We start from the raw sequence: 23,218 nt of genomic DNA on the forward strand, positions 1-23,218 counted from the left end.
GAAATCAGTGGGCTCGACTTCACTCGGCTGCTTCTATAATGAACACCTAACTTAACATACTGTATGCCAGGCACCTGGGTCTGCACTCAGCATGCATTATCACATTTAATCCTCACAACACTATAAGACAAATACTATTATTATCACTTTACTAAGGTTCAACAAGCTAAAACAAATTACCCAAAGTCACTGCGCTAAGTGCCTACCCAGTGGCCATGCCAACTTCCTCATCCCCAGAGTGCCTGACTCTTGTCCAGGTGCCCCCTCCTCTCCACCATGACTCAGGGAAGCATAACCCAAGTGGAATTTCATTACTTTAAGCCAATCACAGTAATTCCTTACATTATGCTGGTGACTGGTCTAGGAAGGAGCACATGACCTAATTCTGGCCTGCGGGAGGGCTTCGGGGGAGTTTCCTTGCTTATAAAAGGAGAGGCCCAGTAAGAGATGGGCAACCCCTTCTTCCAAGGAAGACTGTCATTTATGAAGGTGATGACTAGAACTACATCAGCCGTTTCATCACCATGAGGCGCTAGCATGAGGATGAGCCAACATGCTGAGGAGGGCAGCCAAAGAGGCGGAAAGGATCTAGGTTCTTGCTGTGTTACCTTGATGGGGTCCTGCTTTTCTGTTATTTGCAATGTAACAAAGAGAATGTGAACTCTAGATAGAGTCCAGGACCAGACCTTATATCTCTACGCCCCTCTCAAGATTAGATACCAAGCTGGTCTGTCAAGCTCCACAGACCCCGGACGGTTCCATCCCTTCGAGTCTGGGCTTGCCAGAGTCAAACCTAGGTAGAAAACACAGGCCAAAGCGCAGGCTGGCCATCAAGCCCTGAAGGACAAGGGTCCCGGCAGGGGCCCTCAGCAGGCCCCGCACCGTGGAGGGAGCTCCTGGAGCCGGGCCCTGCCCCCTGGGAACCAAGCCTCCTCGTTTCATTCTCCCTCTCACTGCCTCCTCAGCCGCTGCCCCATAAATCTCCAGTTTATTAATCCTTTACATGAAGCAGTCGGTGTGGGATCCTGATTTACTCCCTGTTCATAAAATGCTGAGAAATTAAAGGTGGAAAATACCCAGAAGGACACAAAGCCTCTGCCGGGGAGCCCCGGAGCAGTTCCTGGCCTAGAACCAGGCCCTCTCTGCCCTTCCCACGTTGGAGCTCAGAAGCCGGTGATGTCACACTGCCCTGTCTTCCCCCGCAGCCACCTCTTGACCCCTACTCTGCCCAAAGTGGGAAAAGGGGTGCCGCTGTCTCCCTGAAGACCACTGCAGGGGCTCCTACTTTCTGAAGATTTCCTCTTCATATGTCCCTTTTGCTGTCCATGATGGGGAGGGGAGATCAAGTTGGGGATCAAAAGTAGGAAGCTGATTAAAACAATTCAAATCCCAAATATGATACATCACACATCCAAAGACATGAAGAGGAGGGAAAATGGAAACAGTGTATTAAATGACTTCACCCACCCAGGTGTCTCAACTGCCTGGATCATCCTCTTCATTTCACCAGCCTCTGAGGGTTCCTCAATATCATTCCACCCCATCAATCCCCAAGACCCTCTGGGTGCTCAGAACACTGACAGACTCTAAAATCCAGCAGCCAAATCCCACCTCTTCTCCAGTAGTCAGGGAGAGCCACAAGGAGACATCAGGGCCTCATATCAAGGATGAGGACTGTCCTAGTTCAGTCTAACAGCACATCTTTAGCCCTAGGTGCCAAGGATGGCACTAGATACTGAGTCCCTTTTTGACCAGATCCCTGCTCCTAAGCCCCTCACTGTGGTTTAGCAGTTACAAGGCTGTCATAAGAAGAGTGCCAAGGGAGCAGGAATATAGGCCACTTAACCCAGTGGAGGGAGAGGAGTTCAGGGAAGCCTTCCTGGAGGAGGCGGTATCCGGGCCGACTTTTGAAGGACAGTAAGAGGCAGCCAGACAAAGGCAACAGGGAAGGGCACTGAAGTCAGCAAACTGCCCGAGCGAGGCTCAGAGGTGTGACGCAGCACTGCATGCTCTGGGAGAGGGGAAGTGGAAGCAGGTCGTTATCACCAAGCATAAAGCACAGGGTAGATTATAGAGAGGGGATGGAGAGAGGCAACCGGGCCTTGACTGCTGTGCTAATAAGTTTTGACTTTATCCCAAGGGCAACAGGGAACCATTAAAAAGTTTCCGACAAGACAGGAACACGGTCCAGTCTGCAGTTTAGAACAATCCCTCTGCCTGCCATTAGGAGTGTGGACTAGGGGGACAGGAAGCAGTGAGGGAGACCCCCCCAGCAAAAGATGGGGAAGCGTCAAGGCAAAGTCGAGGGCCCCTGAATGAAGAGCAGCTCTTTGTTCTGAGGCATAAGCCACGTCTGCTAGGGTCTAGTCTGGTCGAACAAGGAAGAGTGGGGGGCAGCCTGGGGGCTCTGAGGCTGGGGAGAGGAAGGGCATGGTGAGAAGGAAAGCAACTTGAGTCTCAGTTCTTTGAGCTGCAAGGGGTCCCCTGGAAGCCCCTGCACCCAGCGGGCCAGAGTTCACAGGCAGTTTCCTCATCATACCCAAGCACCCCAGTCCCTCCTGCCTCTGCTCAGCCTCCATCTCTCTTCCTGCCCTAGGTTGGGGAAGAGGCCCTGCCCACCCAGGTCCATTTCCTCCCTGTGAGAGCAGAGGGGAAGAGAGACAGAGCCAAGATGGGCAACACCCCAACCCCCTGCCTGGGAAAGACTGGACTGCGGTACCTACCATCTCACATTCAAAATTCATCTCCTTCCTTATTCTCAGGCCCCTCCTCGTGCTGGGCCTGGGCCACACCCCACCCGCCACTCGGCACCCCCTTCTTCCGTGCACTGACGCCCCCACCCGGCTGTCCCCACCATCAGGGCCCACGCCTGTGAGCTGACCCCTGTTACGCCTCATCACACTGGGTACTGAGCCTGTTCATTTCCACCAGCTGCACTGCCTCAACAACGGGAGCCACGTTGCCTTCATTCTTAAGGCTGGTGCCACTCAGAGCCTGGGGAAGAGCCTCCCCATGTGGACTGGTGATGGGGTTTCTTTCTCATGGAGCCCAATCTGCCCAGAGAAGGTGTGTTCCCTGAAGACAGGTTGTCCAACACCTGTCTCTGTCCGAATCACTTTCTCTGCCAAAAACAACCACTATGCTGCCAAAATAATACACTCAGAAGTGATGTTCTCAGGGCTTCCCTGGTGGTCCAGTGGTTAGGACTCCACGCTTCCACTGCAGGGGGCACAGGTTCAGTCCCTGGTCAGGGAACTAAGATCCCACATGCTGCATGGCAGGGCCAAAAAAACTTGAACATTCTACTATTCACTTGGAGAAAAGGAAAACTGCAAGCATATTTTTGATTCCTAACACATGCCATTGTCTCTAATTCTCCAGTAATCCTGTAGAGAAGCAACTCTGGCCACCATTTTACAGGTTAAGAAACTAAGATTCAGAGAAGTCAAGCCATTTGCCCAAGTCACACAGGTTACAGTCTGAGCCTGGACCTCCAAGCTCTCCTGTGCATTCCACTGCCTGCAGAGAGGCCCACGTTTAACCTTGGGTCATATTACCTCTCTGGCCTCAGTTTCCTCATCTGCAGAGTGGGATAACAGGAAGACCTCCCCCAGAGGTCGGTGTGAGAGAACTGAATGAGATGATCCATAAAGAAGCTGGCACGTGGTACCCTCCCGCACGTAGCCATCCTCCTGCTCCGCTCATTGCCATCTGGAGGGTACACTGCCCTCCCAGTGCTTCCTGGGTCCATCCACACTTCGGGCCCTTCTTGGAGGGCAAGGAGAGGTACCCTCCTGCATGATAAGTGAACCAATAAACCAATCTTTTTGTCTGAGTGGGTATAAATTATAGCAGGAAGCTTTTTGGGTTGGTGTCTTCCATGGCATTAGAAATACCATTAATTATGTATTAAGTGTTTGAAAGGAAAAGACATCAGTAACCTATAGGATGTATTTGCATAGTAATAGAGGATTGATTAGATGCAATGTCTGTACTGAGGGCCACTGGGATTCAGGTCCCCGGCTTCACAGTGATGGTAAATTACAGCCACAAAAATCTCTGCGACAGTAAATAATGGCGTCCCAATTGCCAAAGGAACTCCCGGTGCCTGCTGATGAGAAGTGGGCAGCCCCTCAGTCACTTGGGGTGGGGAAAACAGGACAGGGCCCCACGTCCCCCCTGCTGGGGGTCTGATTTTCATGGTGGGTGACTCCTCCCCGCAGCCCAGACCTGAGCTGGCCATAAACGCCTGCTCAACTCAGTCTGCAGATACTCCAGAGAAAGGCTGGAAGCTGCTTCCTAAGCCTGGATACTGCTAAAGGCTCTTCTGCAATTCCCTCTGGGAGTTAGACGTTCGAGTAAAAAGAAAAGGCATGTGTTGCTTCTCAAGCTGCAAGGGTGCGTGTCCCCTTTTAATGAGGAGATGGGGAGGGTTGGAGGACAGCTGCTCTGACTCCTGGAGAGATGAAGGCCACCGAAACCCCTGTAGTCTGAAACCCCTGTAGCATGCTGCCCGGAAGTGGCAGGGACAGGATCCTACATGAGGGGCAATGACAATAATACCAGGCAACATTATGAGTGTCTATGGTATGCCAGGCCCGGGCTAAGGCCCTGCATGGATTAGGCAGCAGGTGCTATCATAACCCCATTGTATAGGTGAGGAAACTGAGGCTCAGAAAGATCTCCCCGAGATATCAGCACTGCCCCCTCTCTCACCTCCTTGGTGCTTTTACTGAACTGTCACCTTCTTCATAATGTTATTTACTTTTGGCCGCGCTGTTACTGCATGGGCTTTTCTCTGGTTGCAGTGAGTGCGGGCTACCCTCTAGCTGCGGTGCACGGGCCTCCCACTGCAGTGGTTTCTCTCGTTGTGGAGCAGAGGCTCTAGGGCACGTGGGCTCGGTAGCTGCAGCTCCCAGGCTCTAGAATACAGGCTCAATAGTTGTGGCACATGAGTTTGGTTGCTCTGTGGCATGTGGGATCACCCCAGATCAGGGATTGAACTCATGTCTCCTGTATTGGCAAGCAGAATTTTTTTTTACCACTGAGCCACCAGGGAAGCCCTAAATGTCACCTTTTAATTAAGACCTTCCCTAACCACTATTTAAAACTGTATTCCCATCGCCACTCCATCACTCCCTTGTCACCTTCAGACATGCTCTATCATCGACTAACTTATTTTGTTCATAGGCTGGCTGCCTCCACTAGAATGTAAGCCCCACAAGGGCACAGGTTTCGATCTGTTCATCTTGTATCATTCACTGCTGTATCCCCAGCAGCTAGAACAGGGTTCAGCACCTAAGTGTTCTGTGAACTTATGTTGAATAACTAGAAGTTGAGTTACCTGTCCAAAGTCACTCAGCTTTCAAATGCCAGAGCTGACATTCAAACCCAGGCACTCTGGTCTCTGACCCAGAAAGGACCTTCTCCCACTGCTGAATGAAACTCCATGGGCAACCGTGATCTCTCAGCCTCCGTTACTCTGATCTGAGATGGGAATACCAGGGCTTCTGGCAGCAGTCCTCATCTGACTTTTTGTGGGCAAAGATAAGCAGACTTGAAAACAGACCTTCTCCAAATAACCCTTGTGTGATGGACTGAATGTTTGTGCTCCTCCTCGCTCAAGATTCTTATGTTGCAGCCCTAACCCCAGTGCAGTTGTATTCGGAGTTCAGTTTAGTTCCGTTCGGTTCCGTCCAGTCCAGTTCAGTTCAGTCACTCAGTCGTGTCCGACTCTTTGTGACCCCATGGACTGCAGCACATCAGGCTTCCCTGTCCATCACCAAGCTTGCTCAAACTCATGTCCATTGAGTCAGTGATGCCATCCAACCATCTCATCCTCTGTCATCCCCTTCTCCTCCTACCTTCAATCTTTCCCAGCATCAGGGTCTTTTCTAATGAGTCAGTTCTTTGCATCAGGTGGCCAAAGTATTGAAGCTTCAGCTTCAGCATCAGTCCTTTCAGTGAATATTCAGGACTGATTTCCTTCAGAATGGACTGGTTTGATCTCCTTGCAGTCCAAGGGACTCTCAAGAGTCTTGTATTTGGAGTAAGGAAGTAATTATGGTCAAATGAGGTCATAAGAGAGCTTCCCAGGTGATGCTAGTGGTAAAGAACACACCAGCCAATGCAGGAGACATAAAAGATACAGGTTCAATCCCTAGGTCAGGAAGATCCCCTGGAGGAGGGCATGGCAACCAATTCCAGTGTTCTTGCCTGGAGAATCCAATGGACAAGGAGCCTGGTGGGCTACAGTCTACAGGGTCACACAGAGTCAGACACAACTGAAGCGACTTAGCAAGCACACATGTATGTACGGGGTTATGAGGGTAGGGCCCTGACCCAATAGGATTAGTATCTTTCTAAGAAGGTCACCAGAAAGCACTCTCTCTACCTCTCTCCCCCTGCTACCTCCTGTGAGTGAGCACATACCCAGGAAAAGCCATGCTAGCACATAGCAAGAAGACAGCTGTCTGCAAGCCAGGAGGAGAGCTCTCACCAGAACTCAGATTGGCTAGAATCGTGATCCTGGACTTCCAGCCTCCAGAACTGCGAGGAGATGGATTTCTGTTGTTTAAGCCACCCAGTCTATGGTACTGTGTTACAGTGGTCTGAGCAGACTCACATACTCTGTCATCGCTGAGCACTGAGTGGGACTCTCACCTGCTCAGGAAAGCTGATGGCTCCCCAGTGCCTGCAGGGGAAGGTCCAGACTCCAGCACCTGGTCCCAAATGTGCATTAATTAACTGAGTAATGGTGGCTGAATCAGAGCCCATTTGGTGCCTCCCCAGATTTGCTCTGCTGCAGCTGCCTCCCATAATATCCATCAGCTACTTTCTCACAGGAGAACCAGGCTGCCACCCCAGCATCTCATCTAACACCACCTCTATCCTACCACCTCTCCCCTGGGGTGAGACTCTGGCACAGCCTCCCCTAGCAGTGCCCAGGTTCCATCCTCTGTCCACTGGAAGAGGAGGGGCTGGCTTCTCACTTCTGGACTCGCTGAGACACCATACTACAGGGTCTGGGATTCGGCTTCCCCAGTGGCTGCCCAGAGGGACCAGGTGATGTGACCTAGCAGTGCAAGGGAGTTTCCCCATGGGGAAAACTTGGAGCAACAAGAGACGAAGATACTGGCAGATAGAGTCTCTCTCTTCCACCCTGAGCAAACTGTTCTGAGTCACACTGGTTCCATTGGGCTTAACCACAAACATCCCTTGTGAGGAAGCAACTGGCTTTCTTTCCTCACTTCCTTGTGAAGCTGTGGCTGGTTGGCATTTGTTTTTCCTCCTTTGTTGCACACCTTCCCTTTTCTTCTCCCTCTCCTTTCCCTGGAACTGCACCCCTACCCCAGGGGAAGCAATAGCACCAAGTTTTGCCTTAATCTCTGTTTTCTGGGAAGCCAAAATCTACTCAATCGTGGACGGCCGTTGGTGCCAGTAGGGCTTTACTCAAAGATCCAAAGAGAAGATGAATCATGACTTTGAAAAGGAAACCAGACACAGCTACCCCTTTGATGGGGGAAGTGATCCAAATCCTTGGAGACACAGGCCAAGAATCTCCTGCTTCCTATGCTGTTTCTGGAAATCCTTCCACCCATGGAAAAGTAAACACAGCCAAGGGAACTTGACTTCCTGAAAGACACTGAAGGGACTCAGGCTTGTTGCTAGTCTGAGGAGCATCTGATAAACAATTCCTACTAGGGCACAAAAGACATACTACAGAACCTCTGCTTTCAAATGGAGCCCGTGAGAACTGGTGACGCTAACATCTACTTACTAAGTCTTTATTATGTCCCATGCACTAAGCTAAGCCCCTTACTCCACTGTTCATTTAATTTTCACAACAGCCCTACGTACTGCTATAAGAATTAAGCACTATTATTATTGTCCCTTTCACAGAGGAGAAAATAGGTGCTCAGACACGTTAGGTAACATGCCAGAAACCACGCAGCCAGGACTCAACGCTTATATCTAAATGGCTAATGTAGAGCACAGTGATGGCCCATAAGGAAGATACACTGGGACTATAGCCTTCCTAAGGAAGCTTTTCGGGTTGGTATTTCCTGTGGTGTTACAAATATTATTAATTCTGTACTAGGTATGGATGTAATGTACAACCGGATAAATGTAATTAACATTGCTTTATGATACATACAAAAGCTGTTAAGAGAATAAATCCTGAGTTCTCACCACAAGAGAAAAATATTTTTTCTATTTCTTCAGTTTTGTATCTATATGAGATGATGGATGTTCACTAAACTTACTGTGATAATCACTTCATGATGTATGTAAGTCAAATCATTATGCTGCACACCTAACACTTACCCAGTGCTACATGTCAATTACAGCTCAATAAAACTGGAAGGAAATACGTGAATGTGTGTGTGTGTACATAATGTATTAGGTGTTTGAATAGAAAAAACATTTTTGGCTCCTTTGTTTCCCATAAGGTCCTCCCCAGCCAAATATGGATACAAAGGGGCTGAAACACCCAAAGCGACCCTTCCTTTACACCCCCCAGGGGGATGTTGGGGGGTGCTTGAGAAGCAGGCAACAGGGCACAAGTCGGAGTGTATTTGTCTCCAGGTCTGATATGACACAGTTGGCTCTGGTCAGAAGCAACTACCATGGAATAAGAAAGTGTCCTCCCTAGCTGCTCCTCCCAGGGTCCCAGCACCTCTACCCACCAACCAATCCCTCTGCTCAAAGGAGGGACAAGCAGAGGTTTCTGAGCTTTCATCCTCCCCTAGTCACCCAGTTTTGAGAGGGAGTCCTGGACCAGAAAGAGTAAAAGCAAACGCAGCAATTGTTAATATAATGACCTTGAAGAGGAGCAACTCCATTTTACCTTGAAAAGTGCAGAACTGAAAGCAGAGTCTATTTAGACAATGCAAATGATATGCATGTAATATGCAAACTCAAATACAAATAATCCAGGGCCAGGCCAGGGCAAAGGCACCCAGTGGCCTCTAGAGGGAGGTAGGGGTGAGTGGACCTGGGCAGTTAGGACCTGGAGTCAGAAGCAGGTGAGGGCTTTGGGTGGGAGCATCTTAGAGGGGACCCAGGTCCATGGCACAGTGAACCTTCCAAACCCCACTCAATCTTCCCGTTGCACCTACATACACACACACACACACACACACACACACACATCACTGTTGTCACCACACCAACACACCATTAAAGTACTCACAACACTCACAGAAACACACATAAACAGACACGCTGCCATGAAACTCTGACACACAGACACCAGTCACTCACGAAGACGCAGACTCACACAGCTATGCACGCCACCACGCCCTTGAAGACAAACGTGGATGGAAGCAGACACACGCAGACACACACTAGTAGACACATACCAACACAGACACAAACACAGAGCACACATCTCCATGCTGACCCAGCACAGCCAGTCTATAAATCTGCCAGGAGAAGAAATCTAGAGGCACTGAATGCCCAGGTGCCCCCTGGTAGCTTGGTGGTAAATAAACCGCCTACCAAGCAGGACACGTGGGTTCGATCCCGGGCTTGGGAAGATCCCCTGGGGAAGGAAATAGCAACCCACCCCAGTATTCTTGCCTGAGAAATCCCGTGGACAGAGGACCTGGCGGGCTTCAGTCCATGGTCACAAAAGAGTCAGACACAGCTGAGCAACTAAACAACAAGAACACCTGAATACCTACTTTGTACCAGGCAAGGTGCAGGAACCTGAAATCCTCATTTGATCTTCACAAAGCAAAGTTACGGAGTGGTGGGCGTGTATAGGCCCAAAGGTGAGCCTATAGGCTCGAGCTTACAGTTAAGTAGCACAAGAGACCCGGCGAGGGAGGGTACCATGGAGCCACCCGTTCCCCTCCCCCAGCAGAGCCTCCCCTGGACGAGAACACAGCCGTCACTACCAGCTCTTCCTCCTCCACCCTGTGGTCCTCCCTAGCCAATGGTTAACCTCTGGCTTCCTCTGAGGCACTCCTGCCCTTCTCCACTCGGCCCTTTCATCACTCTGCCCGGGGTGTGCCCTACCATGCAAGCTTACATTAATTCTGGCCTTTGTATAATCTAATTTGGAGGTTTCCTAGGGGAGGAAGGCAATCATTTCTTTCCATCCAAATGGAATACAAGACTAGATTTTCAGTCTCTGCCTGTCTCAGGGTGAACGTTCACATTAGAAAAATGATGCTTTCCCCCAAAGTATACAAACTTTAAATGCCACTCTGCTCACCACTTCCTATACACACACACACACACACACACACACACACACACACACACAGAAAAGGAAATGTGCTTTTCAGAGCAAAAAATGAATAAGATTTCTCACTCTCTATTAAGTCACCATGTCACTTTGGGCAAGTCACCCACCGTCCCAGGGTCTCAATTCCCACATTTGCCTCGTTTGAGAGGTAAGACAAGCTAATCCTCAAGGACCCTCCCTCTCCCACCTTCCATCTCCCTGAGGCTAGTAGTTGCCTCCTCAGTGTTCCCCAGAACTGTCCCCTGACCTTGGGGACTCACTGCTAATGCTGGGATATGAGAAGAGCTAAGGCCTGGGCCCTGCCAGGGTAGGACAAGGTCAGCCACAGTCTCAGAGTCAGGATTCAGCCACCAACCCCGGCCTCTGGCTTGCCTACCTGAGATATCTATGTCCCCTTGGTAGCCTCAGAGGTTCAAAGGGGATGTCAGCTTGTAGCTTATTATATTTTATAATACCTTAAGATATAATAAGGCTGTGATTTCAGAGCAAGCTAGAACAGTTGCAAAATGCCACATTGATGGTTTTGAGTGTATTTTAGGGCCTTGAGCTCTCTTCCCAAATTAATATTCATAGGGACAGGCATGCCATTTATTTGCATATGTAGATTGTTGCTCATTCACTGCAGGATAAAAAAGTTTTGGGGTGTTTTTGTTTATTGTAGTTATTTTAAGCTTGGATGATAAACCAATCAATTTCAGGCAGGGGAAGGGCAGCTTCCAAGGGCAGGAGTAGGTTTTAAAGAATTTTTGATCCGAGGAAAGGCATATCCCAGATACACAGGAGTGAATCATACCGACCCTGACCAATGAGCAGAATCAATTCCAGGACGGCTCTTTCAAGGTCATCCCATTCAGCCCCTACTTCAGAAAGCTTGGCCATCCCACATGGCCCCCACAGGTCCTTGGGAAACCAACCCCACCATTATCACTTAAGGTCACAGTTGAGAGGCAGGCACAGGTTTGAGGTGTGACTTTGGACAAGTCACTTGAGCCCCTGTTTCTGAGGATGGTGACCTGGTTTGCCAAGTTGTTGTAAAATACACACTAGAGAGTAATAGAAATGAATGGTGGTGATGGTCGCATAACATTATGTAGTATTTAATACCAGTGAAATGTACACTTCAAAATGGTTAAGGTAGCAAATTTTATGTTATGTGTGTTTTATCACAATAAAAATAAAAATTTTAAAATAGGACAAACTTGAAAATAAATGCACCCAAAAAGTGCTTGTTAAAGTGTGAAGCCCTAATCAAGGTAGCAGTTGCTAAGATATCTTCTCTCCTGAGGTCACTGGTATCCACTCCTCCCAAGTGCCTTCAGGGAAGGCACCATCTCCTGCTACTGCCATCCACTGGAGGATCTGAGAACCATTATCCCGTCTTTATTGGCTTCACTCCTCTTTTCTGCACCAAATAACACCCTGACGACTCCACCAGAAAGCTGTGAGTCCACTGGGAGAGTCTAGTGTTTCTCAAGTAACTCCAGAGTCCTTGTATTCTGATCACTCAAAGCACCTTGAAACCTGGTGAGGGTCTGTAGGGAGGGGGCAGTGAAGCCTGTTAGCAAGTCAGGGACTCTGAGTCCACAGACCTGCATGGAGTCCAGATGACCCCAATGTCCAATGGGACCTTAACTGCTCAATCTCTCTGAGCTCAAGTTTCACCTGTGCGATGGGGCTAACACTATTCTACCTACCCCTTGAGCCAGTATTGCATAACAAAAGTACCAAACATTTCTATTATAGGATTGCAGAGCCATCAGCCTCACTTCTAGCATTAACTCTTTCAAACCACTGGGGGCGCTGTTTCGGAGCGCTCAACATTTGTTCTCAAGCCGGAGTTCCTTAGGCACCAAAGCACCATTCTAGTGTTGTGATTTCATTTCAGTGCTCAAGTAGTCATACTCAGTCGGAAGACCCAGCTTTGCATCAGTGTTTGTTGTTGCACTAGAATTAAAGTTCCTTTAATTGTCATGGGCTAAGGCGATGGCACCCCACTCCAGTACTCTTGCCTGGAAAATCCCGTGGACAGAGGAGGCCGGTAGGCTGCAGTCCATGGGGTCGCGAAGAGTCGGACACGACTGAGCGACTTCACTTTCATTTTTCACTTTCATGCATTGGAGAAAGAAATGGCAACCCACTCCAGTGTTCTTGCCTGGAGAATCCCAGGGATGGGGGAGCCTGATAGGCTGCCGTCTATGGGGTCGCACAGAGTCGGACACGACTGAAGTGACTTAGCAGTAGCAGCAGCAATGAGGAAAAAAAAAAAAAAAAAGTGGCCACCTAATACACAAATGCTTTTGTGCCAAAGTCTGGCCAGATGATCCCTCAGCATGTTGTAAGAACAAACATCCTAGCTAAGAAAAGTACTGGGAGAGCTGAGTCACCACAGGGCATGTGGTGGAGCAAGCGATCAAAACCATGATCATGTCACAAGGGCTGATTTAGTCTTAGCACTATAACAGCATCTATCATGTTAAATTAATATTGTTAATCTGATTGTTAATGGCTTTGTAGTTTGCATTTTAATTTATAAACTTGTTTGAGCACTAAGATTATGTATGAGTTATAAGCCAAAGCTGTTTATGTCTAATTTTTTGTTTATATAGATTTTTAAATATTATATTAATAATTTAAGACAATATTAGAGGTCTGTGGGAAGCATTTTCTCCCTTTAAAATGGAACCATCTGTACATTTCTCAAGTTTTAAAACCATTGGCCTAAAAATTAATGCAGAGAACAACCTGGGGAGTAGATAGAGTCCCTAAAAATCAGGGTTATTGTTCATTTTCTTCTGCAGTGGATGGGAAGAGGTGAGTTTGGCTGAGAAGAAACTGCAGTAGGTGAAGGTTAAGTGATTTGCCCAAGGTCACTCATCAACCTTGGATGTCAGGGAAGTCTCAGGAATCTTAGGTAATTTCCTTCCTCCTTCATTCCTGAAGCATATTATTCTACTTTGACTGAACAAGGAAAGCTAATAAGTGACTTTCTCTGCATCCCGGTTCCTCTTTCCCTCACCCCCGAGCAGAGCCAAACTTTTATCTAAGTCCTGAAGAAAGGTAGATTCCTATCCCAGCTCCAAGCAGAGGGTCCAAGCTCAAAGTGACCCAAGGAGGTTCAAAATAAAAGTTTTCCTGTCTATTGTGAAGGGACAATGAATGTGGTATGAAGAAGGTTCCACCCAGAGATCTCTGCAGAGCCTGCCCTTTCCCACTGCTGACACCAGCATCTCCCATAGGTAGACACCGAGGCCAGCTTGGGGCTGGCTCCTTGGGAGAAGGACTAAACCAGTTTTGAGGAGGTAGTTTGTTAGAAAGGTGAGACCTACACAGAGCCCAGGTGAAGGTGGGCCAAGCAGCAGGTAATTAAAAGCTACGTTGTGCAGGAGAGAGGTGGGAGTTACAGCAATTCAGGAAAGAGGTAGATTGATGAGAGAGAGCAGAGATGGATGTCCCTAGAAGGCGGGGTGCCACAGCTGAGATGTGAAGATCGAGTGGGACCTGGCTGAGTGGAGGGATGTGCTCATTTCAGCCAGTGGTCACAGCTGTGAGAAGGTGACAGGGTTTCTGAGGCACTGAAGAGACTAGAGATGGGCAGCCCTCACCTCCTCCCAAGTTCCTCTCCTTCTCTGCACTGCCACCGTCCTGCTTATCCTTGGACTTACCAAGGGAGTTCTCACCTCAGGGCCTTTGCACTTACTATTCCCTCTGCATTACAGGTGCCCCTTACCCCCAGATATCCACATGGCTTCCTTCCTCTCAGTCTCTGCTCAAATGTCACCATTAGAGAGGTCTTCCCTGACCACAATGCATCCCATCACCATCTATGCCCTTTACCTTGCTATTTTTCTTCATTGCAACCGGCACAAAGTATAAAGTATGTTCACTTTTTTACCACCTGTTTCCCCCACTTCAGCACAAACTCATGAAGGCAAGGGCTTTGGTTTGTTCCCTGCTATATTGAGTATGTGATCAATGATCAGTGTCTTCAGAATGAATGAATGAAAGGAAAGAAGAATGCTATAAAGAGTGGAAGAATGCCACTCAGAGCTCCTGGAGGTAGCAGAGACCTCCTTCCTATTGGTAAGTCAGCAGTGTTTTCCTTCCACAGGTAAGACGCAGGAGACACGGAACAGGAGTGGTACCAGGTGAGGGTGGATGGGTACAAAGAGTCAGATGAGGGTAAAGGGAGGGCTTAGGGGTTCAGAAGAGCTGGCTCAGATCCAGCTTGATCCCACTGGCAGAACATTTTTTTTTGCTCTTAAAGGAATCTCAGGATCAGGCTTGAGGGTGCCGGGAAAGATAGTCAAGGTATTAATAAGATGAGGGATCAGGCCTTCCTTGGTGGTCCAATGGTTAAGGATCCACCTTCCAATGCAGGGGACATGGGTTTGATCCCTGGTTGCAGAACTAAGATCCCATACACCATGCGGCAACTAAGCCCGCAAGCCACAACTAGAGAGCCCGTGTGCTGAAACTAAGACTCTATGCAGCCAAATAAATAAATAAAATATCTCTTTTCAAAAAAGTGAGAGATCGAAACAAGACACAACATAACAGGGGGTGGAAGGTCTTCAGGAAAGAGTCATGGTAAATGTCACAGTTTTAAAAGTCCCCCAGCACACAAGAGAGGGCCTGAGTCTCATCAGAGATGAGAGATGGAAGGAGGCAGGGAGACAGAGCAAATGGGAAAAAGAGGCTGGGATAACAGGGCACCCACAGGTCAGGAGAACATCCAGAAGATGTATGAAATGGAGCGTAGAAGAGAGACCTTGACTTCGCCCTCCCTTTGCCTCCCGCTGCTGAGTGAGCCTGGAAGCCACTTAACCTCTCCCAGCCTCCACTTCCTCATCTGTAAAATGATGACCATAATCCCAACCTCAAGGGTGTTTACAAGGCTGAGTTCCAACAGCTCCTAAAAATCACCTAAACTAGTGCCTGGCATACAGCAGGCAGGCATTCATCAAAGTGGGTCTCTTCTCCAAACTGAGGTTAAGGAAAAAAGGGTGAGGATGAACTGACTTTTCAGGTAAATAATCTTATTCCCCTTATTTCTGATTTATTAATTCAATAAATATTCACTGAAGTGCCCTATGTATTACAACTGGATACAAAGAAGGTTTCGCTTTCACCCCATCTCAGACCTTGATGGCCTTACATCCAATTGGGAAGATGAGGAACATTGCAATAAAATGCTGAACAATGACCCCAGAGTGTATTGTTAAGTATCAAATTTGTGCTGTCAGCAATAACCGCTACAGAAATTCAGGGGAAGGAGAGACGGATGCTTCGCGATCACTATGGGCTCTGGTGGTCCGGGATGGTCTAATGAGGATGCAGCTCTAACCCTGGCCTTGAAGGAAAGGGTGGTTTGACTTAAACTCAGAGAAAGGCAGAACTTGAAGCAGAGTCGGACGTGACAGTGAGCCACGCCACCAGGAGAAAGGACGCAGGCAAGTTGTGGAGATTTACAGGGGTCTGTTGAGGAGTTTGGGCTTCATCCAGCGAGTACTATGGGGAAAAATGTAAGGTAATGAGTGGATAAAAATTACATTTGGGGATGACCTGAAAGAGGGAGATATGAGAAGCTGCAAAATAGCACCTCAAGCAATATAATGTGTCTGCAGCACGGATTCTAGGCTCATCACCACCTCTGTACTCGAATTAGTGACCATTCTATTTGCCGAACACCATAGAATGCTCCTGTAGGAGATTTGATGCTCCTCCTACCATGGTTGGCCTGCGAGTCCCAGTTGTTGCTTTATTCTCTGGTCATTTGTCCCCATGACCCCAAGGCACTATGGCTTGGGGCTGGGAGATCAGAGCAGGAGGCTACTGCCATCACCCAGCATGAGATAGAAAGAACCTGCACAAAGGGAGCATCTCATGCCAGAAAGGCGGACTTATATTCAAGAAACATAATGAAGAGAAAAGAAAGTCCATGCTTTAATAGTTGAAATAGAGGGAGGCAGGCATCAGAAGTGTTACTAAGGTTTTAAGCCCAAGCCTCTGGGAAGACGGTGCTGCCAACAACAAGAATGAAGAATCCAGAAGGGCAGATGGCTTGAGAGATGGGAAGACATTAGATTCCACTTTAGGCATGTAGCCTTTATGATAGCAGCCAGATATCCTAATAATAATAGTATCTAATCAGCAACTAGAATGTATGAAGAGTTGGAGACTGATGGGCCGTTCAAAGGAGTGGAAACCAGGAACTGTCGACTGGCAAGGAACTCACTGTGACTGCCTCCCAGAGCTGCTGACTATATTCGGATTGTCAAAGACAGAAAAGAGATCAGAACCCAGCTTGGCTTAAGGTCCCATTTCGCCACCGAGAAAAGCAAAGCAAGAGGCAGTACAGTAAGCTGGGCAGAAGCTCATGACCCATCCATACCAAGATGCTGGAGTTCCAGTGTGCACTATGAACCACCTCCTCTAGGAGGTCTTTCTAACTTCCGTGGCTCCCACTGATGTTATACTCCTCATACCATGGTTGGCCTGCAAGTCCCAATTATTGATTTACTCTCTTGTTCTGTTCTCTGATTATTTGATAGTCTACATGGTCTAGACCTTACAAGTCTGCCACACTAGATTATAATTCTTGGACATCAGAGATCAAATCTTCAAATAACTTTCTACTTCTTACATACTAATCAAGTGCAGTTATTGAGTTAAATCATATCTAGTTTCCCAATACATTCCCATTACACAGATGAATGAACTGAGACTCAAAGAAGTAAAATACTTTGCTCAGAGTCACAGGGCTAAGAAGGAGTACAGAAAATTAAAACCCAAGTCTTAAATGCTATAGCAGGCATTGTTGGTTGCTCCTTTCTTTTTTCCAAAAGCATTCTAATTTTTTTCATCTCGGAGACTCAACAAATCAAGATTATTCTAAACCAGTTATGGTGGTCTCCTTCCCTTGCCTGTGGTTGGCTTATGCATGGACATGTGACTCACAATTGAGCCAGTGAGACTTGAGGGAAAGTCTACTGAGCCTTCTGGTAAAGGTTCCCCTCCTGCCTTTTCTGCCTCTGCACATAATCGTAAGGGTGTAATACCTGGATTTGTTACAGCCAACTTGTGACCTTGAGACCAAGAAATGATGAAAAGAATTTGTATCTTTGATGATGTATTGAACCACTGAAAGAACTAAGCTTGGGGCGGACAGCCCGCATCTGTTGTAGTAGGAGATGCTAAGGCAGAACTGTTTCAGCCAGTTGAATTCAGGTTTTTTGCTCTGTGCACCCCTGACTGATACCCACACCAATCAAGGGCTTTAGTCACTACTACCTGAGCTAAGCATCACTGGAGATACATAACAAGTAAAATCCTGTGCCTTGCCCTTACTGTGCCTGTCCCAAGATTGCACCTTCAATATGTGTTCAATCTATATTTGATTAATTGATTCTCCCTTTGCTCATCAGTTATCTTTCTTCCCTTTACTCAGCTTCACTGATTATCTTTAAGTTTCAGCTTCACATTTGCACTGTGGTCTCAACATTTCTACCAGATCCTTCCCCATCACCTCCCCCCACCTCCAAGGATCAAGCCAAGAGCAACGGACTCACGCTTCGCCCACAGAGACCATCACCGAAAGTCCGCGTTCCTAAATATTTGTTCTTTGAAATGTCTTTCTCAATTAGATCTCACCCAAATGTTTGAGAGTCAGGCTGAATTCCAACTTTCTGCTCCAGAACAGACATGTTGAGCCTGCATAATTACTGCAGCCAGCTTTATTTGCTATAAAAACATGGATTTTTTTTTTTTTTGCTCCTTCTCAACTGTAAAATAATCAATAAATAGAATCCAGATGAAAAATGCCAGCATTTAGGAGAACAACTCTTTTATGATTCTTTTCTTTTGGGTCTAATTAACACATTGGGGATAAAATGTGTTGATACACTTGCCCAACCAGCTAAGGTGAAACAAACTCTGCTGAGATACAGCTTCACATCAGAGACACAGGTGAAACAGACAGTTTCAAAACATTATGAAATGTTCCACAAACATCTGTAAACCTGTGAGGTGGACTTCCTCCAATGCCTCTCTGTTCAACTATTCAACTTTTTCTTTGTCCCCTATGAACACATTACATAGATACTGTCAAATGAAACACAGATACTCCCATTAGCAGGAGAAGCAATCTCCCTGACTTTCTTTTAAATGAAGAAGACATGCCTCTTTGGACAATGACCACTGGGGCCATGAAAGTTTCATGAAGGGCTCTTGGAGTGGATGATATCTTTTCAATTATATCAGTGCTAAAATAAACCCCCACAGAGCCACAGGGCATCGAGTCTACATCCCAACACAGGACACCTATTTATTCCCTAATTAAATTGGATATATTCTCTCTGTATATGAACTGATGAAAATATTCTTTTAATTCTATGGTCTCCTGGTGGGTAAGGGGGAGGGAATCATCCCTAGGCAAATTCATGGAGTTCCTAGAGCTAAATCACAGTCTTTGTTCCAGGCTCCCTCACTGCATCATCTCAGGAAAATCACTCACTTTCCCTTGTTCTCACACAGTAGTTCTTTCATTGTGGTCCTGGGGCCAAGAGCATCAACATCACCTGGGAACTTGTTAAAAATTCAAATTACTGGGCCCACTCTGGACCTGCCGAATCAAAAATTCTGGGGGTGGAGCACAGCAATCTGTGTTCAAGCAAGCATGCTGCATTGAAGTCTGAGAAGCACTGGTCTACAAAACAGGAAGGAAAGAGCATTATTATTATATATTATTATTGAATCAGGGATAAGGGATACCTGGACTTTTCAGAGCCTGGGCTCCTTTCTGAATAACTGTCTCAAACTGCAGAGTAGGGCTCCATTTACCCATCTGTACAATGGGGCTACAGTGTTCACCAAGAAGCTGTGGGTGCTAGAATTTAAGAAGTATGTGGTTACCTGGCACCAGTCTCTATGGATACCTAGCAAGATCATGGTTGCCAATACTCAACAGCTCCCTCCCACCATACTCTGACTGGCAGAAGCTCTGCAGAGCAGTCCTCCAATGCCACATCTAAGGTCATCACTGCAGCTGCCTCTGGGTTACCCTTGGCAACCAGGAGCCAGAGTCATGGTCGCCCACAGAATTTTGAAATGCCATAGCCAGTAGCCTCAAGCCTTCTTACCTCAGAGCCTTGAACCACCAGAGAGGAGGCTCAGGATTATTCTGTTCTATTGTCCCGTTTCAGCAATTCTTCAGACATCGCTTATATTTGCCCCCACTCTACATCTAGACTTTAAGCCTGAGAATGACACCTAGAATGCCAGCCTCGTGAGGTATGGGACTCTGCCTGGCTGGTTCATGGCTGTCTGCCCAGTGCCTGGCACAAAGTAAGAGCTCAAGAACTGTTTATTGACTAAACTTTCCTAGCACAGTAAATGCCCTGCCCATAGTAAGTCCAATCATAAGCCCCAAACCTTCAAGTACCCAAAACTTATGTTTGGAAAGGGGCAAAGAAACTATATCAAACCCCAGAGAACAAGGAGAAAAGGGAAAAGGAGAAGCAAGGGCCTGAATATTTCCCAGCTGAAGCCAGAACCCTTGGCTCTATGGGCACTCAGCCAATTGCTCACCTTGGATCTGGAACTAGAAGACCTCTGGGCCAGGGTTTTTTCCCCGGGCAGAGGGGGATGTCTTTTGTTTTGCATATTAGAATCCTTCGGCGGGAGAGGCGGGAGCTGAAGGATGATAAGACATTGACCACAGGTTCTGGGCATGAGTTCTAAGCAGTGGGTCTTCTAACTGCCTTCCTGTCTCTCACTCAAAGGCCAGTTCTCACGGGTCCTGACTCTGCTGTCTTTTGACCAAACGCTTAATAAGAGCTTTTTTACCCTCTCAGGACTCCAGCCTCGTGCCCATGCCAGGGTGATCCTACTCCCTCAATTAGAAATCTACCCAAGGCTCAATTCCAAACCCTTCTTTCTCCAGGGAGCACCCTAGCCCTCCCCCTCCAAACAGTGACTTCACCTGGGAAGCCTGTACTCCCTCCCTTGGCTACGAGATAGTGACTACTCTTTCCCTGTAGACTGCACATTTGGGGACTGGGCAGAGTCTTAAGAGCTCCCTTTACCCCCAAACTTCAGTGCAGGCATAGGATAGATATTGGACCAACTGTCACCTAAGTGATTTGTCCTGAGGGATGATTGAAGCATAGCACCTAACAAGAGACCAGCCCTCTGCCTCTAACATCACACACACACAGTCCCGCAGCCTGCAAAGGGCTTACACTTGCCCCGTGCTGACAAAGTGGTAAGGACAGCACAGAGTGATGGGGGCGGGGAATTCCTGAATGAGAAGTCCAGAGACCCGGTTTACCGTGCCCTTACACCCTTAGCTAGCTATAAGCGAATATTTTCAACTTCTCTGGGCCCTCGTTTGCAGATCTGTGAATTGGGAGGAAGAGGTGGAGACTGCAGGCGTGGATCTTGAATTTCTAGAGGCTTAAAAAACGTGTGAGCAACGCAGAGAGCGGTATGCGCACTAGGGGAAACCCGCCGAAGGAGCTGAGGATGGGGTGCTCTTAGACGGTGGATTCGACGCCCTCGGGGACCCCGCCCAACTGGCAGGGGACAAGGGCCGAGGGACCCTCGCCAAAAAAACCCCAGCTCTCAGTCCCACTAAACAGGCTCTAAACCCTTCAAAAGAACCTCTCCAACAGCAAGCACTCCAACAAAGAGGGCTGCGAAGCCCGGGTCCCGCTAGCTCCGCGGAAGCCGAACTGGGTTGAGTCCAGCCTCCTGGACTCCGGGAACCAGACGCCTCGCGCCCCGGGCAGCTCCGAAAGCCGACTCGCGAAAGCCTGTGCTCGCCGCCACCTGGCCGGAGCATTAACCCCTGCTTTCCCGGCAGAGCGCAGAAGGGGCGCTGATGTTCGGGCACGAGTACCCTGGCCAGAGCGAGCTGAGATGGCCCGGAGCCCAAACCACCCAAAGGCCTCCTCCAACCTGCCCTAGGCCTCGTTCTTTGCAGTGCCGGGGGGATGGAGCGGGAGATCCTAAAGCGGAGACAGTTCTAAATATTTTTCTAAAGAACACGACCACATGAGAGGGAGTCAGACCAGCCTCGCAGCGCGTGCTAGCGGGGACGGATCCCGAGAAGCGGCTACCCTAGGATGGAACTCGGATGTCCAGGTCGGGAGAAAGAACCGGGGCTCGAAGAACGGTCAAGCCAAGGCTCCGCGCTCCCAGGTTCCAGTCGAGGGGGCGGCTCCGTCCCACACATGAATGTTTGACTCCAGAGAGGAACGGTTTTGCATATTTTTCGTCGTATTTTTTTTTAAGCAAATCAGGAAAATAAACGAAGTGCAGGGGGGAAGCGTCTGCGTCTGCTGCTCCAAGGGGCCACAACCACCAACCATCCCCATCTCCAACACCACCCTCCAAGGCTAGACGACAAGTTGGGAACTTCCGCACCGCGCTCCAGGCGCGCACTGGTAGTGATTCGCTTCTCAACTTCGGGATGTGGGGTCACAGCCGCGGGCAGTAGAGACCTCCGGGGTCGGGCGTCCGCGAGCTCCCCGAAGAGAGTCGGGACTCCAGGACGAGAAAGGAAGGAAATAGACGTTCGGTTTCGCGCCTCCAAAAAGCAAAAGTGCGCATGGCACCAGCCTGGGCTCGGCTACATGTAGCTAGGCGCAAGGCTAGCCACCGCGGGGGATCTGGCAGCGCCTCGCAGGCTCTGCGCGCGGAGCTCGGCGCGCCCGGGGCCGCTCGGAGGTGGGAGTCCCCAGACTTAGAGACGGGCAGGCGCCCTCCCCGGGACTACCGCGCCGTGCCGCTGCGCTCGGGTCTTCCCCGGCCGCCTGTGCTGCGTCCCGACTGCGGACAGAGAGCCCGCGCCTGCCCGCGCCGGGGCGCCCCACGTCCTGCCCGGACCCCTGGCATTCTATCCACACTCACCTTCTCCCGCACCGAACTCAGCTTCCGCAGCCCGGACCCCGGCTGAGCACCGGGGATCCACGGGGCCAGTGGAAAGTTAGTCGAGGGGATGCAAAGCCCCCTCCCCGGGATCAGGACCCCCCAACCCCCGGCCCCGTGTGCCCCCAGCGCTCCACGGCTCCGCGTCCTCGCCGTCCCCGCCCAGCCATCTACCTGCTTCGCGGCCAGCCCGGGGCTCAGCCGGCCAGTTGCGGTCCTGTCCTCCGGAGCCCGAGCCGCGCCGGAGCGCCGGGCTAGGAGCCGGAGCTGCTGGCAGTCCAGAGCCGGCGGGCGAGCGGCGGGAACGGCGAGCGAGAGAGCGAACCGGCGGGCGGCTGGAGCCGCGGCTGCTGCTGCCGCCACCGAGCCAGCCCCCACCCGCTCCGTCCCTCGGCCCCTCCCTCCCTCCTTCCCTCCCAGGCTCCCTCCTCCCTGTTCGCGGCTCCCTCCCTCCCCCCACCCCCACCTCCTGCCTCGTTTTTTTTTCCTTCTCCCTCTTCGTTCCTTTCCGACCCTGCGCTCTCGATCTCGCTCGCTTGTTCTTTTTCCTCTTTCCGTCTCTCTCTCTCCAGCTTTCCTTTGGTTTCCCTTTTCTCTGACTCAACCTTTCCTGACCTCTCTTCTCACTCCCGCCAACAACCCCCCTACATACACAGCTTTCCCTTCTTTCACCTTTTCTCTCCGTTTCCTCTTCTCTCTAACCCCTTTCTATCTCTTTTCACTGTTTTTTCCCTCCTTTTAACCTTTTCCCATCTTTAGCCTCCTCTCTCATTCCTACTCAGAGTGGCCTGCCAGGCGCCTCAGTCTTTGAGCTCAGGTCGGGGAACCCCACCCCCTGGAGCGGGGAAGCCCCCGCGGGTCGTGCTGTTAACCAGCTGAGGAAGGAGAGAGAGGGACGAGCCAGGGCCAGAGTCGGGGGCTTAAGAAACAGCTGGGCCGGGGGGAAGGCTAGAAGGCCAAGAACTCAAGACGGTCAGGACTCTTAGCCGCGCTGAGCAGTGCTGGGTAAGGAAACAGACCCAGAGAGAAGAG

At 49.4% G+C, this 23,218-nt stretch overlaps 1 protein-coding gene across 10 annotated transcripts in view; it reads right to left on the minus strand.

Moving 5' to 3' along the window:
* Window positions 1–22,994, minus strand: part of MEGF11 (multiple EGF like domains 11) — a 393,555-nt gene extending 370,561 nt beyond the window's left edge. For 7 of the 10 annotated variants that reach the window (XM_061430121.1, XM_061430123.1, XM_061430130.1 and 4 more), the window contains exon 1: window positions 22,361–22,993. The gene's annotated coding sequence lies outside the window, so the exon portion shown is untranslated. Of the gene's footprint in view, window positions 1–22,360 lie in introns of all 10 variants that reach the window. The other 3 variants (XM_061430127.1, XM_061430128.1, XM_061430120.1) reach the window with 2 other exon arrangements.
* Between the last annotated feature and the right edge of the window lie 224 nt (window positions 22,995–23,218).

This window comes from Bos javanicus, chromosome 10 (assembly GCF_032452875.1).
Source record: "Bos javanicus breed banteng chromosome 10, ARS-OSU_banteng_1.0, whole genome shotgun sequence".
Lineage (NCBI taxonomy): Eukaryota > Metazoa > Chordata > Mammalia > Artiodactyla > Bovidae > Bos > Bos javanicus.